At 41.8% G+C, this 19,748-nt stretch overlaps 1 protein-coding gene across 1 annotated transcript in view; it reads right to left on the minus strand.

The window, feature by feature from the left end:
- The window catches only part of LOC126452546 (uncharacterized), a 32,467-nt gene extending 32,284 nt beyond the window's left edge, over positions 1–183 (minus strand). Inside the window, exon 1 of the mRNA XM_050091112.1 lies at positions 148–183. The gene's annotated coding sequence lies outside the window, so the exon portion shown is untranslated. The remainder of the gene's footprint in view (positions 1–147) is intronic.
- Between the last annotated feature and the right edge of the window lie 19,565 nt (positions 184–19,748).

Here is a 19,748-nt window from a genome sequence, read left to right on the forward strand (position 1 = left end):
GACGGACATTGCAACCAGTATGTAAACAGAAATCCATGTAAGTGCGTTCTTGTTAATGTATTAGCTGTCATTTGCATAATATTTCAGTCTTTAAGAAGAACGTTGTCCTCGAAATTTGAAACTTATGCTCTGTGCACAGTGTCTTACCTGTAAGTCGACCTGTACTCCGACAACCAAAGAATCTTGACTTTCGTGAGTAACGGCTCTAGTCTGTACACAATTGTCTTTAAATATCCCGAGAAAAAACGTTGTGTAACGTGACATGTCGATAAAAAGGTTATGGATCAGTAGAGCATAAATGTGCTGTTTTGTTTCTGTTTTGAAACGTGCTTTACTTCAACAACGTGCTACACTGGCGGCAAATACCCCTGTTTCCAGAAAGAAATTTTCACTCTGCAGCGGAATGGGTCGTGGGTCGTACTTGACTAGCTCAACCGGTAGAGCATTTTGCCGCGAGAGGCAAAGGTCCCGAGTTCGAGTCTCGGTACGGCAACAGTTTCAGTCTGCCAGGATGTTACAAACGTACCTCTCGGTTCTATAGGAAGGTGTCAACGTCGCGTCGCGTCGAGGTTTAAGTCATTAGAAATGTAGCACTAGCTAGGAACAGACTGTGATGGTAAAGTAAATGGGTCGTAGTATTAAAATTATTTAAATAGTGCACGCTGAGTCTGAACATGATTTTCTTATGGCAACTGAGAATGCTGTTAAATTTCTGCCTTGGTCTTTTTCAGCTGAGCAGGTGAGTCAGTACTCAGTTCATAACGACCTGGATGTTAAATTTCACCTTCTTTCCATCCTTTTTGATTTTGTTGTTCATTATCTCTATCAGCTGGTGTGCATCATCTAAGTTATCCTTTCTACGTCGTTCTTTCAAAGGTTGCGTTTCCCTTCAGGTGAATTTGGCTCAGCTAATGCGAGGCAGCATGAGGATTCCATTTCGTAGTTAGTGTGTTCCACATTGTTCAATTAGCCAGTATTGCGTCTGGCACTCCCTCGAATATAACCCTTTAATTGCTGACGACGTTTACAGTATATCGGTTCACAGCCAGCGTGCCTCCAGTGCTAACGAAGTATGCAGGCTGAATCACCTAAAACCTGCACTGCAGATATTGAGAAAATGGAATGTGCTATTAACGTGCGGTTTTCACTGAATGGATATAAAGTCTGGGGCTCTTACTGATAGCCAATAAACAGATAGAAATAATCCTTAAAAAGTGTGCCTTTTGTGCAAACACACAATTCCCACATCGATACTTGTACAATACCTGTGGTAGCACACACCAAAGAGCAACATAAGTGCATACGCTAGTTATGTAGATTCTGACCAGTAACGAGACAACCATCCGTCACAGTTTGTAGTTAAAATGACCACCGACAGCGGCACACGTGCTAGCATTTCGGAGGAGATGTCCGAGCAGGCTACGGTAACACGTGGTTGCATATCATCGACTGTTGCAGTAACACGAAGTTGGTATGTCCTTGTAAGCAGCGTCTTTCAGTTGTCCTCACAGAAAAAAGGTGTACGGGCGTCAGATTGGGGGAACGGGCCATGCGCCGTGCATGCTACGGAGGCCTACATAAACGACGATTTCCAGCCTTGGCGTCTGTTTTCGGTGGTATAACAACAGATGATAGAGAGATGGATCGCCGAAATATCGAGGCATGTTAATTTTAGGATCCGGCAGCAAATCCAAGGATACTATGAACACCTTTTCTATCGACAATCACTGGGCACTTTTCAATTAATGATTGATTTGCTCGATCCGGTTGTTAACATTAAAGGTCAAAATGAACGAACTCGCGAATACACCACCAAATACACAAAAGCGCCTTTTCGGGGTTGAAATGCGGGTTAGCTTACTTCGTGGCGATTCATTCGGAGAGAGCCACTGCCTTTTGTGCTTTGAATTGTCATAGAGGACCCATTTTTTATCATCCAGTTTTTCAGTTGGTTTTGATCTTCTGATGACCTTACTAAACGATAAACGACAGCATCGTCTGCAAATAATCTAAGTCACTTGCTCAGATTGTCTCTTAAATCGTTTCTGCAGATAAGAAGCAGCAGAGCGCCTATAAGACTGCCTTGGGGAACGCCAGAAATCACTTCCGTTTTAATCGCTGACTTTCCATCAATTACTACGAACTGTGAGCTCTCTGACGCGATTACTAGCATCTTCTGAGGTACGGTGTCAAAGGCCTTCTGGAAATCCAGAAATACTGAATCAATATGAAATTCCTTTTCGATAGCACTCAAAACTTCGTGTGTGTAAAGAGTTACTTGTGTTCCACGAGAACGATGTTTTCTAAATCCGTGTTGGCTATGTGTCAATAGATCCTTCTCTTCGAGGTAATTCATAATGTTCTAATACAATATATCTTTCAAAATCCTACTTCATATCGAAGTTAATGATATGGATCCGTAATTTAGTGGATTATTCCTATTGCCTTTTTCGAATATTGGTGTGAGGTGTGCAACTTTCCGGTCTTTCGGTTCGAATCTTTCGTTGAGCGAGCGGTTGTACATGATTGTTATGTATGGAGCCATCGCATCAGCATGCTCGGAAAGGAACCTAATTGGTCTACAGTCTGGATCGGAAGACCTGCTTTTTATTAAGTCGTTTACGTTGCTTCACAAGACCGCAAAATATAGATTTAATTAGTTACTAGTAAACAAGTCACTGTAACCTTAAACTGTCTTTGACACGACCCTGAAGTACGCAGTGAGCTCACAAAATGACAAACAAATATCGACAGGCACAGAAACTACATTTCTTCCCCGTCCCCTAATAATAACTACAGCCGATAGGATTTTACACTCAGACGTCGGTGTAGAATACGCCTGGCGGTTGACTGCTGTATTGCAGTCCTCTGCTCGCACGTGTCGATTTATTCGAACTGTTGACGACACACGCTCCGCCTTTTCTGCGGGCAGTCGCCGCCGACCTGTTTTCTTCGCTCCGCAGGCAGCCAGCCTCACAGAATGTGTTTTGCAACCCATGGACTGTTTCGTCTGTTGGTTCTTTTACCTGATGTGTGGTGTGAAATTGTCACTGAGCTGCGACAATTCACTCCAATGCAGCGACATCACAGCCACGAAAAATACGCATCGTTTATTACGTGCCATGTTCTAAAATGCTTACCCACTAGAAGGTAGCTCTTCGTGCAACTAAGCTACATTGGGTATTACGAATCGAAACTTGGAGGGATGCTGTATCCAATGACACGGAAATACGTGTTTTTTCTCTGAAGGTGTATGTGTATAACTCTTTGATTCAGCTCAGTCTGTCTGTATATTATGTCTGCTCTTTCTTGTGTATACAAATCGTAGTTCCACTTATTATCAATCAACATACCTGCATTCACTTTATCCAGCACTGACAGGGTATTTCATGTCTCCTAACTTTATTACTACTCGGCTTTTTTATGACATGGGTGGCTCCAGTTGTATTTCATTAATTTTGTGGTCAATGGTTGCTCTATTTTAACGTTCTGTGGGGAGCAAAACTTTACATTTCTCTACGTTAACAGCTATTTGTCAGCCGTAGTACCAGGCTGTTGTGCAGCATAAGTAACATGAAATTACGGTACTTCTTATCAGATAAAACTTCCTCCTAGGTAGCCGAATCGTCTTCGATATACTGCTTCATTAATAAACATTGAGCACCACAAATATTTTCACAAACATGATCTTCTCCATTATTTTCATTGGAGAATTCTTCTTACATGTCCTTAGCTAATAAATGATTTGTGGTGAATGACGACTACACATTCAACCGCTACCTGGGCGGTAAAGATGAATGAAGACTTGATAATGGAGTATCATCCCGAAACTAAAATAAAAGAAAAACAAGCTGTAGTTGTCGAAGTCCTATTTCGAAACAGACGCTTTCTGAACCTTAGCGAAGGATTCGTTACACTGAAACAGTGAAATGTGTCCCGCTCGGCTCTGAACAAAGCATGAACTCGCCAGATTATGATTTGAAGCGCATTTTAAAACACCTCCTGGCGCTCTTGAATGTTTTCAGAGGATTCCGCGACGTACTGACGATGCGTTTCAGCATACTAATGCCGTCCCCACAAACCATTTGCTTTAGGTAGTCAGACAGATAGTAATTCACATGACTGAGGTTGCAGGAACGTGTAGGCCATTAACTTGAGACTCCATTCTAAAACTTCAATTTATTTTTTCAAGAAAGTTTTATTGGCTATTTCGCTTTTTTGGGGTGTTTACTCTTAGATCCCAAAAGGATTTAGTTATATTCGAGTTACATGTAAGTCTGAGAAATATCTGACACATGGACTGTGCAAGGGACAGTAGTACACAAATAGCGGCCGCAGTGGTCAAGATAGTACCCGTGTAGCAGCACTATCGGCGCTAATGGCAAGACACAAAATGGCAATGGAAGTCTTCACAGCATCCTGTGGTACAAGTGTACAAAAGAAAAATTAAAAATGAAATATAGATACTTTTATGTCTTGGAGAAGCTGTTTCTCAGTTCAAAGTGGGCTGCTTGAAGATTGAAGAAAGCAAGAGTCCCAACGCCATTTTATCATCCTTCCAGAAGAAGAGCTGCTTATCTAGATAACAATAACAACATGAGATCAAGCAGTCTACAAAATGATGTCTGGAGATGGAAAAATTCAAGAAGTAGTTGCCCTAGTCTTGAAATTACAACAAGAAGAAGCCTCACAAGAGCACCGAGGGAAAACTTATAGTGCTGGTGAATTTTAAAGAGCTGTGTCTTGTACTAGCTTTCAGTTTTTAATAAAATTTCAAAACCGATCTTCCCATAAGTTTATTTTCCTAAGTTCAATGCGAACTTTTTTATCGTGAATATTAACCAATCTCATGAATCTTTTGATGGAAGTAGCCATGAAGTATTGGAGCACTTCCATGCGTTAATGATGTAGAAAATGTAGTTTTTCAGTTTTATTGACACATTTATACACCGGTAATAAAGTTATCGATATATAAATTAAATTTGAAAAAATGCTGAAAGTAATAACATTTCTCATGAAACAATGTCTTGTGAATGTACCTAAAGGTCTCGAACGTTGAAACATAGAGCAGAGTACCAAAAGTTGATTTTTAAAATACCATTCAGAATCGTATTAATAATTCCAAACTCAAAAACCATGAAGTTTTGAACTTCAAAGCTTGGGCATTGCTACATTTTTCGTGATAGACATGGTTTTAAAATTTGATTGAAATCGACAAGGTAGAAAGAAGTTAGGTTTTTTACATACAGGACTTTCACTGCCTATCCGTCAGAGTCCATATCATCTGGTGTAGATTTATCCACCTTGTGCATAGAAGTTGTCAACAACAATAAATTTAATTCAGGCTCTCCTACGATATCTTTATAAAGCCTTAGTAGTAAGGATGCGTATGTTTTGAACCAGAACTGAGTTCTCGATTTGCAGAGGCAGGGCTGTCAGTTGTGGGCTAGAAACTCCATAGCTCTACTACCAAAGACATTATATATCTATAATGTGAAAGTCGACGAAACCACCAGTTTCGATGTCTTTCACAGCCTCTCCACAAAGTTTCATTGTCTGGCGATGAATCGTTTGTCCTCTCAAGTAGGGGAAGTTTAATTGTAACCGCTCTGTACTTTAAAGCGTACTCAAAAGAGTCCTGGCGCTCTGATTTTTTAAATGTGTTATACAAAAAATTACGTAAAGCAGAATTTGCACACGTGCAAGGTTCGAACAAAGGCTTAAATAAATTTTTTTTCACATCTCAATTGTTGTCAAGTATCATAATGCAGGCAGGCAGGGAGCATGAAGGGAGCATGACCGCTGTCGGTGGTCGTTTTGAACACAACCTGTGATGGTTAATTCTGTCGTTACTGGTGGAATCCACGTATCTACTGTATGCAACTGCGTTGTTTTTTAATTTGCGCTACCACACGTATTATACGAGGCGTGTTTTTTAAGTAAGATCCGTTTTGTTGTAGACACTAGTAGTTCGCTCGCATACTGCAACTAGAGCGTGCCTCGGTAATAACTGTGCTCAGTTTCAGCTCTTTAGCTAACCTGTACGGTTCTCTTCTGTGCTTTCAAAATGTCGCGTATGAGGTTCGCTCAGTGGTACGGTTTTCGTCAGCAAGGAACCTGTCTGCTGCAGAAATTAATCGACAGATTTGCAGAGTGTACGGAGATACTGTTACGAGTGAAAGCAAAGTGCGTAAGTGGGTACGAGAATTCAAAGATGGCCGTGACAATGTCCATGATGAGGACCGCTCCGGTCGCCCTTCTTTGATTACAGACGATTTGGTGGCTTCAGTTGAAGCGAGGATTCGTGAGAACAGGCGCTTCACAATAACAGGTCTCTCAAACGAATTTCCTGAGGTGTCGATATGAGTGCTTTACAACATTGTTTCTGAACACCTAAAGTTGAGGAAACTGTGCTCCCGTTGGGTCCCGAAACTCTTAAGAGAGGACCACAAAAACCAAAAATTTGAGTGTGCGATGAAGTTCTTGGCTCGTTATCACGAAGAAGGTGACGGCTTCTTGAGTCAGACCGTAGATGGAGGTGAAATATGGGTTTCGCATATCACAACCGAATCGAAGCAACGGAGCCTGGAATGGAGACACACACACTCGCCTATAAAGGTGAAGGTCAAACAGACTCTGTCCCACTCAAAATCATGGCGTCGGTGTTTTGAGATACGCATGGTGGTTTGTTGGTCGACTTTATGCAGCGAGGAACCACTATCAATGCAGAAGCATACTGCCAAACCATGAGAAAGCTACACAGAGCGATTCAAAACAAAAGACGCGGAGTGCTGACAAAGGGAATTCTCCAAACCATGACAATGCAAGACCTCACACTGCAGGTCAGATCCACGATTTATTGGACAGCTTTGGCTGGGAAGTTTTAGACCACCCACCCTACAGTTCTGATCTTACACCGAACGATTATCATCCGTTCCTCCACCTCAAACAACACCTCAGTGGCAACCGTTTCAATTATGACGACGACGTGTAAACGGCAGTGAGCTCTTGGTTGTCGGAGCAGGCGGCAAGTTTTTATGAAGAGAGTATTTTTAAATTGATGAGGGGTGTGATACGTGTTTCGACAATCTTGGCAACTATGTCGAAAAATAGGGTGAAGTATGTGCTTTCTGAAAATGAATTTACTTTTTTGAAATAACCTTTTGTTGTGTACTTATGTTCAAACAGACCTTACTTAAAAACACGCCTCGTACAAGTATCGACGTCGGAACATATCAAAATACAGAATTTCGTAAACAACTCGCTCTAGAATCCTGCAACAGAACCACTGACATCCCAACAACACACACCCACTTACCGCTGTCGTAACCCAACAGGCACTACTTTTAGTTTGTTAATGTCAATAGATATTGTTCCTTTTAAAAAAGGGTATGTTTGCACAAAAAGTACATTTACTAAGTACTGTCACAATCTGTTGATTCGCTAACAGTAACAGTTTCCATTCCCGCAATATTTGTGGAACAAGTTTTAGGTGAATCACTGTGTATATGCGATTGTTTTCATTTTATTTGTTGAAATTTAAATCTTACCTGTCACCGAGCAACTCTTACAGGTCCCATTTTCACAATATTAAATTGTAAATGTACTTAATTTGAATCTTTTTTGTTTTCTTGGTGTCTTAAGAAACTAGTAGCCGTATATTTTTTGAAACTTAAAAGTAATTAGGAAATGAAAACGCTTAAAATTAACAACTGAGGCATTAAGAGTATAGGAAATAGTTTACATTTGCAGACTGCCTTATCAGTGCTGTCCAAGGGGGGAGGGGGTTACAGCTTTGAGCCTCTAGCCCGCAGTCGGCGTTATGCTACATTTATATTCTACTTTTCATCTGCACTACGAGGCAGCGTATGCTGTCCCCAATTTACACGTTCGTCTTACAGCCTGATGTTATGGCCTAGTGAACACTTTCCTCCGTGATGGTCTGGTGACAATCACCGGCCAAGTTTAATTATGTTTCTCAACATTCTGGGTTCCTTAGACTTTTAGCATCTGAGTATGCGTGTATCCGCTGATGAGCCAAAGCATTATGACCACCTGCTTCATAGCTTGTTTGTCCGTCTTTGGAACGAAATCCATCACTGATTCTGCGTATCAGGGATCCGGGAATCTGTTGATAGGTTTGTGGAGGTACGTGGTATTAGAGGTCTGCGCACAGGTCATGTAATTTACGTCAATAACGGGCCGCTGATTTGCGTACGCGCTGATGGCGCCCTTCAGCGATCCAGATGGATTTCGTAGGCTTTACATCAGACGAATTTAGTCCCAGAGACATCAACGAGAGTTCGCTATAATGTTCCTCAAATCACTGTAGCACGGTTCTGGCTCCGAGACACGAACAGTTATACTGCTGAAATATGACATCACCGTCAGAGAAGACGTCAAACGAGAAAGGATTCAGGCGGTTCTCAGCTGTCAGCGTGTCTTCGCTTACTACCACAGGCCCCATGCAAGCGCAGGAGAACGTCTCTCATAGCATAATATTGCTCCCACCAGCCTGCGTCCGTAGCATGCTGTACGTTTCGAGTCGCCGTTCACCTCAATGACGGAGTTTTTGGAGACGACCAGCAACCTAAGTATGAAAAATGTGATTCACTCGAAGAGCCGACACGTTTCCACTGATCGACTGTCCCTATGGTCCAGTGCCAACTGCAGTCGTAATAGAGGATGTCGTTGGGTCAACATGTGAACCCATAGAGGAGGTCAGCTGCGGAGCTCCATGATCAACAATTTACGATGAAAGGTGTGCTCCGGAACACTTGAGCGTGTATTAGCATTGTGCACTTTCGGCAGAGAAGCCACACATCACCATCTATCCCACAGTACAGAGCAGACAACCGTCCTAACGCCATGTTCCGTGAAGAGTCGTGGACGTCCAACCATTTAGCGCCTAGTGGTAGTTTCACTGTTCTGTCTCTTTCCATAGATACTCACGACAGTAGCACTTGAACATTCGACCAGCTCCGCCGTTTCCGAGATACTCGTTCACAGGCTGCGTGTAATAATAATCTGCCCTTTGTCAAAGTCGCTTATCTCAATGGATTTCGCCATTTGCTGCCCACATCTTCTCTAAGTTGATCCACCGTCAGTGTCAGCTCCACTTACATACTTCGGTTGCTTTGCTTCACGTGCCCGCAACGCCACCAGGGGGCGTCAAACGTCACGGTGGACAGTGATCACAACGTTTTGGCTTACCAGTGTTTGTTGCGTCATGTACAATGAAGTAGGCAGTATGGTTTCATGCATAAGATACAGATTTCACTTTCGTTAATAGTTACACTACTGGCCATTAAAATTGCTACACCACGAAGACGACGTGCTACAGACTCGAAATTTAACCGACAGGGAGAAGATGCTGTGATATGCAAATGTTTAGCTTTTCAGAGCATTCACACAAGATTGGCGCCGGTGGCGACACCTACAACGTGCTAACATGAGGTAAGTTTCCAACCGATTTCTCATACACAAACAGCAGTTGACCGGCGTTGCCTGGTGAAACGTTATTGTGATGCCTCGTGTAAGGAGGAGAAATGCGTACCATCACGTTTATGACTTTGATAAAGGTCGGATTGTAGCCTATAGTGATTGCGGTTTATCGTATCGCGACATTGCTGCTCGCGTTGGTCGAGATCCAATGACTGTTAGCAGAATATGGAATCGGTGGGTTCGGGAGGGTAATACGGAACGCCGTGCTTTATCCCAACCGCCTCGTATGGCTAGCAGTCGAAATGACAGCCATCTCACTCTTGACGCTGAATCACAGCCAGGAGCGCCTGCGATGGTGTACTCATCGACGAACCTGGGTGCACGAATAGCAGAATGTCATTTTTTCGGACGAATCCAGGTTCTGTTTACAGCATCATGATGGTCGCATCCGTGTTTAGCGACATCGCGGGAACGCGCATTGGAAGCGTGTATTCGTCATCGCCATACTGGCGTGTCACCCAGCGTGATGGTATGGGGTGCCATTGGTTACACGTCTCGCTCGCCTCTTGTTCGCATTGACGGCACTTTGAACAGTGGATATTACATTTCAGATGTGATACGACCCGTGGCTCTACCCTTCATTCGATTCCTGCGAAACCCTACATTTCAGCAGGTTAATGCACGACCGCATGTGCAGGTTCTGTACGGGCCTTTCTGGATACAGAAAATGTTCGACTGCTGCCCTGGCCAGCACATTCTCCAGATCTCTCACCAATTGAATACATCTGGTCAATGCTGGCCGAGCAACTGGCTCGTCACAATACGCCAATCTCTAAGAGTTATGATGAACTGTGATGAACTGTGGTATCGTGTTGAAGCTGCATGGGCAGCTGTACCTGTATACGCCATCCAAGCTCTGTTTGACTCAATGCCCAGGCGTACCAAGGCCGTTATTACGGCCAGAGGTGGTTGTTCTGGGTACTGAGTTCTCAGGATCTATGCACCCAAATTGCGTGAAAATGTAATCACATGTCAGTTCTAGTATAATATATTTGTCCAATGAATACCCGTTTATCATCTGCATTTCTTCTTGGTGTAGCAATTTTAATGGTCAGTAGTGTATAGCCGGCCGAAGTGGCCGTGCGGTTAAAGGTGCTGCAGTCTGGAACCGCAGGACCGCTATGGTCGCAGGTTCGAATCCTGCCTCGGGCATGGATGTTTGTGATGTCCTTAGGTTAGTTAGGTTTAACTAGTTCTAAGTTCTAGGGGACTAATGACCTCAGCAGTTGAGTCCCATAGTGTTCAGAGCCATTTGAACCATTTAGTAGTGTATATACATTGCCGGAAAAAAATTAGTACCCCATCTAGAAGCTAACAACACACTCAAGATGTACTGTTGCAAATATGGCAGCTGAAATGAATGCATGTTCATTTACCCATGTTAGTATGTGGTGTAGCCTCCGCGGGCGGCAATGCAGCCGCTGACTCTGGTGTCCAGTCTATTTCGTGCAGGTGGCGAATACTGTCTAGGGGTACGTTATGACACTCCTGGTCATCCTGTTCATGTATTTCTGTTTGAGTTGCTGGTTGATGAGTCTCACGAGTTACTTCTCGTCCCATCACGTCCCACATGTACTCGATTGGAGACAAGTCCGGAGATCGTGCTGGCTAGAGAAGCTGCGGCGCGTCTTGCAGAGTATGTTGAGTTTCGTGGACAGTAACTGGGCAAGCATTATCTTGTTGGAACAACGCATCACCTTCCTATTACAAGAACGGTGGAAGAACGTGTCTGATAACATACTCCACGTACCGATTTCTGGTTAGCGTTCCCTTCAGAAACACCACTGTGGACGAGAGATGCAGAATATCGCAACCCAGACATAAGCCCCAGGGTTGAACCCGTGTGTCTTGAATGATTGCACTCTAAGAGACAGCACTCACCAAGTCCATATAGGCCTACCCCAAACGACTATCACTTGCGTACAGGCAGAATCTGCTTTCAGTGCTGAAGACCACGGCGACGCATTCCATATTCCAAGTAACAACTCAAATCACTTAAGAAAGGCAAGTCTTCCGGTCCAGATGGTATACCAGCCAGGTTACTCTCAGAGTATGCAGACACAATAGTGCCTTTCTTAGCAATCATATACAACCGCTCACTTGACGAAAGGCCTGTTCCTAAGGACTGGAAGGTAGCATAGGTCACACCAATATTCAAGAAAGGAAATAGGAGTAACCCACTGAATTAAAGACCCATATCACTGACCTCAATTTGCAGTAGGATTTTGAAGCATATACTGTACTCGAACATTACGAATCACCTTGAAGAAAATGACATTGATACATAACCAACACGGATTCAGAAAATATCGTTCTTGTGCCACACAGCTCTTTATTCCCATGAAGTAATGTGTGCTGTCGACAAGGAATCTCAGATCGATTCCATATTCTTAGATTTCCAGAAGGCTTTTGATACCGTTCCTAACAAGCGACTATTAATGAAATCGCGTGCATATGAAGTATCGTCTCAGTTGTGTGACTGGATTCGTGATTTCCTCCCAGAGAGGTCACAGTTCGTAGTGATAGACTGTAAATCATCGAATAGAACAGAAGTGATACTGACGTTCCACAAGGTAGTGTCATAGACCCTCTGCTGTTCCTGATTTATAAAAATGATCATATAAATGATAATCTGAGCAGCCCTCTTAGATTGTTTGCAGATGACGCTGTAATTTACCGTCTAGTAAAATCATCAGGCGATCCAATTACAAAATGATCTAGAGTGAATTTCTGTATGGTAGGAAAAGTGGAAATTGGGATTAAACAAAGAAAAGTGCGAGGTCATCCACATGGGTACTAAATGAAAGCCGATAAATTTTGGGTATACGATAAATCGCACAAATGTAAGGGCTGTCAATTCGACTAAATACCTAGGAATAACAATTAAGAGCAACTTAAATTGGAAACACCACATTGATAATATTGTGACGAAGGCGAAACAAAGACTGCGCTTTGTTGGCAGAACACTTAGAAGATGCGACAAACTCACTAAAGACACAGCCTACATTACACTTGTCCGTTCTCTGCTGGAATATCGCTGTGCGGTGTGGGATCCTTACCAGGTAGGATTGACGGTGGACATCGAAAAACTGCAAAGAAGGGCACCTCGTTTCGTGTTATCGCGCAATAGGGGTGAGAGTGTCACTGATATGATACGCGAGTTGGGGTGGCAGTCACTGAAACAAAGGCGGTTTTCTTTGCGGCGAGATCTATTTACAAAATTTCAATCACCAACATTCTCTTCCGACTGCGTAAATATTTTTCTGACACACACGTACGTAGGGAGAAATGATTATCATAATAAAATAAGAGAAATCAGAGCTCGAACGTGAAGATTTAGGTGTTCGAGAGTGGAATGGTAGAGAAGTAGTATGAAAATGGTTCGATGAACCCTCTGCCAGGCACTTAAGTGTGAACTGCAGAGTAACCATGTAGGTGTAGATGTAGATGTAGATGTAATCATGTGACAGCACCAGTCGAGCTGTGAACACCGATGTTGTGACGTGAGTGGAAGAGGGGTTAAAGCTGTGCGTGCCCATAGTCCTACTGTTAATATCTGGTTCGTAACAGTTTGTGTTGACACGCCTGGGCTCACAAGCCCTCTTACCTGTGCTGTGGTTGGGGTTGGGTTCGTTGGGGAAGGAGACCAGACAGTGAGGTCATCGGTCTCACCGGATTAGGGAAGGATGAGGAAGAAAATCGGCCGTGCCCTTTCAGAGGAACCATCCCGGCATTTGTCTGGAGCGATTTAGGGAAATCACGGAAAACCTAAATCAGGATAGCCGGACGGCTGTGGTAGCTGAACGATAAGCCCTTGCTGCCCTACAATACGACGATCCTGGCGGGTGTCTGTGCTGCGTGGACGTCCAGAACCTCGTCTACTGGTAAGAGAATGTTCGCGTGACCACTGATACCAGCATCGCCGCACAACTGACGCAACACGTTCACCTTGTGTGGCAATTCTCCTAAGGACCATCCCGCCACTCGGGAGGCCAGAATTTTACCACTTTCCAACTCGCTCAGTTGCCTGTAGGTAACATGAATCCGTCTCCTTGGCATGATTGCCTAATTTCTTCACATGTTTGCACCACTCTGAACTTTCAGGCAGTGAGCATTCCCTTTTAAAGGTTAGACACAGTTGCTACTCTGGCAGCTATGGTACCACGCTATCTGTTGGATTACGACTTTGAAACAATTATCAGTGCAACTACAATCCAATAGGTGGCATATGCCATCGTCGGATCAACATCGACGCCTTCTTCACAGGTGTACTGTTTTTTTTCCGGCAGTGTATTATGGCGCAGAGGTTCTAAAACATTTTTGGTGATAGGATCCTTTTGAAATACTAAATATTTTACAGAGCCCTAAAATAAGCAAACCTGGCTTTATGTTCCGTTCTTTAATAACAACTATTTAATGCAAATCATACGAAATAGGTACATAATATACAGGGCGTAAATTTTAAGTTGACAGACCATAATAACTCGAAAAATAAGCTTCACACGAAAAAATGTGTAGAATCCAAAGTCGAATATTTTCGAGGTGGACATCTGTTGGTGCTAAAATTAGACCGTCACGCCAGCCCCTGGAGGTAGGGTGGGAGGCAACTTCAAAATTTCAAATGGGAACCCCCATTTTTTATTGTGTGGCCTCATGACCACGAAACAAACAAAACTTATCCGAATCTGCGGAAAAAATTAATATTTGGGTCAAAATTTGTAAAACTCTAATTCCTCTCTCTCAGACGCCATCCTATGAGGAGAGAGGGAGAGTTTTAGTTTTAGCGAATCAAAATTTACGAAGTAAATAAGTATTTCTTATTTAACCGTAACCATTTTCCACTCAAAAATGAGGACATAGATTTTCTTGAATTACAGTGCCAACTGCCAAGAATAAAAACAAATGTTTAAGACAGAATTTACGTAGTTTTTTATGTATAATCTCATTCTGAAATAAGAAATGGGGGTTCCCATTTGAAATTTTAACGTTGCCTCCGCCCCACCCCCAGGGGGCCGAGGTGGCTGGCTAATTTTAGCACCACAGATGTGCTCCTCGAAAATAATCAACTTTGGATTCTACACATTTTTTCGTGTGAAGCTTATTTTTCGAGTTATTCTGGTTTGTCAACTTAAAATTTAACCCCTTTTTACATTATACTCTACTGGCGTCCAAAAAAATATACAAAACAACACAGAGTAGTACAGTACACAAAATAAAACTGTATTAATTCCACTGTTAACTGTTAGAATTGTTTCCATTTAGTAAGATGTATGAAGTTGTTTTTTTTTTTATTTTTGACCATCTGTTTGATGTCAGACTTGATAGAAGGGAGTTGAAGACGCATGTCAGGTTTAGCATCCAGTCTATTGCGGTATTTTGTGTTTGTAGCTGCATCTCCTGCGAATCCCGTTTCACAAGTTTGTTGTTGGGAACAGGAGTACCACAGAGCCTGCGCGGCAGACTGTGGACATTCATCACGAATCCCGCATCAAAAATCGTCAAGCGAAATCATTACTTTGAATAATGATTTCATGCTTTAACCTCATGTCATTTCGAAAAGGATTCACAGCTTTCGTTTGACATATTTTCTGGCTTCTGGAAATTCGGTACAAAGGATTGTGCACCCATGAAATCATTTTCAGTTCTGTATTCTTATTTTCAGCAGAATATGTCTTAAAAGATGCACCCATATCACGGAGACAATGGACTGATTCCTCAACACATTCATTGTTAACTTTCTAGTCTTTTGTCAACACAAACAATGCAATATTCTACTTTTGTAAGCTGGTTATTTTGTTATTAATATTGAAACCGGTTGTCTGTTTTCCTTGTATAGATAGAATTCATTAATCAATTTTTCCAAATACATCTGCCGAAAAATTAGTCAGCACAACTAGGTCACTTCATTCAAACAGTCTTTAAATTAAAAGAAATATCAGTTATAAAAGCTTGCAATTCAGTTCAGCTCTTAATTCGGACAATCTTGTTAAGATCTTACTCCGAGATAGCCATCTAACTTCAATGTGAAGCGTTTTATGCCTGCTCCCATAATCTTGACAGTACACTGAAAACAACCGGCACAGAAGACGAAGTAATTTAACATAACTGATTATTTTTACGTCCTCATCAAGGACCAGTTGTAGATTTGGCAGCATCTTCTTTATCGCGAGTGCTTGTATATGCAGGATACAATAGCTAAAACTATAGTTTAGACCTTTACCTTTTATTGGTGATACCGCTCCTGCTGTTTCACTAGTCATTTCCTTGCCTCCACCTCTGCAAATATGGATAAAATCGTTGCAGTCGAGATAATTTATTTGAAAAATGTTAATGGTGTTAAAAAAAAATTTCTGACAGTGTTACTTGGCACTGGTGCGCACGTAAGTATCTATATGGATATCGTACAGTTACCTGCAAGACGGCCAGTCCATCATCAGTCCATTCGTCCATTTGCAAGACGAATCTGGTGTGTTGCAGGCTACCAACTAGTTCTTGTTGGATACAAAGTGCGAAACATTGTCGTTTGAAAGTAGCTCTATAGAAAGATCCTTTGCAGATTTTTCATCGAGCATATCATGTGTTATGTCTTGCCACACATGGTTTTATTAAATCCTCTGCGTTAGTGAGCGCTTCGCTCGCTTTATAAGTAGGTTGTTTAGGTTTTTACATTGGTGACGCCACATAGCGCTCTGTATTCAATTCGCTGACTGCACTGTGTGCAGTCTGTGGCTGGTTGGAAAATTGTTGAATTACTTGCTAGTGTAGTGTTGCGCAGTTGGATGTGAACAGCGCGTAGCGTTGGGCAGTTGATTGTGAGCCGCCAGCAGTGGTGGATGTGGAGAGAGAGATCCCAGAGTTTAGAGATGTTAATATGAGCGGACGATCTGGACGTGTGTCAGTCAGAAAAAGGGAATTTGTCAAAGTAGATGGTTACAAAAAGGTACGGCAAAACTTTCAGGAAACATTCCTCACACACAAATAAAGAAAAGATGTTATGTGGACATGTGTCCGGAAACGCTTAATTTCCATGTTAGAGCTCATTTTAGTTTCGTCCACCTACGCTCAGTGGAGCACGTTATCATGATTTCATACGGGATACTCTACCTGTGCTGCTAGAACATGTGCCTTTACAAGTACGACACAACATGTGGTTCATGCGCGATGGAGCTCCTGCAATTTCAGTCGATGTGTTCGTACGCTTCTCAACAACAGATTCGGTGACCGACGGATTGGTAGAGGCCGACCAATTCCATGGCCTCCACGCTCTCCTGACCTCAACCCTCTTGACTTTCATTTATGGGGGCATTTGAAAGCTCTCTTGTCTACGCAACCCCGATACCAAATGTAGAGACTCTTCGTGCTCGTATTGTGGACGGCTGTGATACAATACGTCATTCTCCAGGGCTGCATCAGCGCTTCAGGGATTCCATGTGACGGAGGGTGGATGCATGTATCCTCGCTAACGGAGAACATTTTGAACATTTCCTGTAACAAAGTGTTTGAAGTCACGCTGGTACGTTCTGTTGCTGTGTGTTTCCATTCCATGATTAATGTGATTTGAAGAGAAGTAATAAAATGAGCTGTAACATGGAAAGTAAGCGTTTCCGGACACATGTCCACATAACATATTTTCTTTCTTTGTGTGTGAGGAATGTTTCCTGGAAGTTTGGCCGTACCTTTTTGTAACACCATATATATATATATATATATATATATATATATATATATATATATATATATATATTTATATATTTATTTATTTATTTATTTATTTATTTATTGAACACTATTACGGTAAGTAAGGTGTTTGTTCTCTATCAAAATCTTTCATTTGCTGAGAATATGCCTATCAGTAGTTAGTGCCTTCAGTAGTTAGAATCTTTTATTTAGCTGGCAGTATTGGCGCTCGCTGTATTGCAGTAGTTCGAGTAATGAAGATTTTTGTGAGGTAGGTGATTCATGAAGGGTATAGGTTATTGTTAGTTGGGCCTATTCTTTTGTAGGGATTATTAAAAGTCAGATTGCGTTGCGCTAAAATATTGTGTGCCAGTTTAGAAATGATCAGAATAAGTAAAGAGAAAACTGTCTGAGTACGTTCGGTTTTACTCGGCTGTTTCTGTATCAAATAAGGTAGAAGTTTACCAGCACAGTCTTTCTTTTCATTGAGAGGGGAAGTTTCAGCTTGTGCCGTGCGATAGCTCGTTAGATACGATACCTCCGCGGCTTTTTCATTCACAGGTTGGATCGTGTATCTCGTGGTTTTCTGACTACTGAATAATTTTTTTTCATTGTTATATGTAAAAAGTTCTTCTTTCATGTCCTTGCTTTCGGGATGTATAGTTTCCAAATGTCGCCATATCTTAACACGTCTCACGGAACTTTTCGGAGGTAGCTTGCTGCATAACATACAGATAGGTGAGCCCTTAGATTCAACAAATCAAAGATTCATGCAAGATTTTTCTTCGTTTTTGGTGATTCGTTAGATAACTTAGTGCTTGAAACAATGTAGATTGAAGCCTTTAAGTCACCTTCTTCAATCTCATACCCTTGATTAGAAGTCTTTGAGGTTGATGCTGCATCCTCTGAGCGCACCGTATTTAAACGTTTGATGCAAGGTTCTTTGTAGCACCTTTAAGCCAACGCTTCATTCTCTCTTTTAAAACTGACAGTTTAATTTTACAGTCGACAGACGTAGAATAATAATATCAAACAAGGTAATGAATTTTACTGGTCAATATTAAATACGAATCGCATATCTTGCAGTACGAGAGCTGTGCCGAATGGATTGTACACTATAATCGGAAACTCGTGTAGAAACTGTACTCTGCTCTTCACGACGCTGATTTAAACAGCCCTGGGCGGTGAAACATAGATAGTGAAGCAACGAGGTGTTCGAGGTTATTTGAGGTGTTTGCAAGTTCCATTACTTGGTGGACGATTTCAGCATCACACATGCCAAGGCATCTATTTTTGACAAGTAATGATCTTAACTCTGCATTCTCAACCACGATAAACATGTATGTTCGTTGTCCTCACGCATCCACTTCAAGCTAGAGCATTATACTGACGAAATTAATAACACTACACTTTTTAACAAAAAAAAAAATAAAAAATAAAAAATAAATTTAAAAAATCTTTGCGATTCTAATATTAGCTTCCATTTTAATTCATGTTGTTGCTATTCATCTAGGCTTACCTAATGGTTCCATTGCACGTTAGCCATTATATCTGCGATTATTGTAATATGAAGAAGGAAGGAAGGAAGACTGGGTTCAACGTCCCGTCAACATCAAGGTAATTGGAGACGGAGCAGAAGCTCGGATTGTGCCAAGGATGGGGAAGGAAATCGGCGGTCCCCTTTCAAAGCAATCATCCCGGCATTTGCCTGGAGTGATTTAGGGAAATCATGGAAAACCTAAACCTGGATGGCCGGACGCGGGTTTGAACCGTCGTCCTCCCGAATGCAAGTCTACTGTAATGTGATTACAGTTGGTCATACTCATGTGACATTTTAGCTTGTGATGGTTGTAAGCTTATAAAAGCTATACTGTTATTACCATCCAATATTATACCACCACGCTTTTTAATTTTTTTAAAGAGTTTAAATTGTAGTATTAGCTTCTAATTTATTTCAGGATGTCACTCAGCTAGGCTTACCTAAATGGTTCTGTTATGTGACTTATTACATATTCAGCTATTACAATAAGATTGTATATGGTCATACTCATGTTACATTTCAGCTTGGGATAGTTGGCAACTCATTCTTTTACACCATATATTTTTATTTTATTTCGTGATCTATATCGGTTTTATATTTACATTGTACTACACCAGTTAATGGTTGAAAATATGTCATCTGTTTTCATTCCTGGACAACGAATATCTCTATTATGTCGTTCACGCTGATATTTTACGACGCGCATTTCATGCTATGTAAATGTTATGTAATACCACTACAATACAGGGTGAGTCACCTAACGTTACCGCTGGATGTATTTCGTAAACCACATCAAATACTGACGAACCGATTCGATAGACCGAGCGTGAGGAGAGGGGCTAGTGTAATTGTTTAATACAAACCATACAAAAATGCACAGAAGTATGTTTTTTAACACAAACCTACGTTTTTTTAAAATGGAACCACGTTAGTTTTGTTAGCACATCTGAACATATAAACAAATACGTAATCAGTTCCGTTTGTTGCATTGTAAAATGTTAATTACATCCGGAGATATCGTAACCTA

Source organism: Schistocerca serialis, unplaced genomic scaffold (assembly GCF_023864345.2).
Source record: "Schistocerca serialis cubense isolate TAMUIC-IGC-003099 unplaced genomic scaffold, iqSchSeri2.2 HiC_scaffold_897, whole genome shotgun sequence".
Classification (NCBI taxonomy): domain Eukaryota; kingdom Metazoa; phylum Arthropoda; class Insecta; order Orthoptera; family Acrididae; genus Schistocerca; species Schistocerca serialis.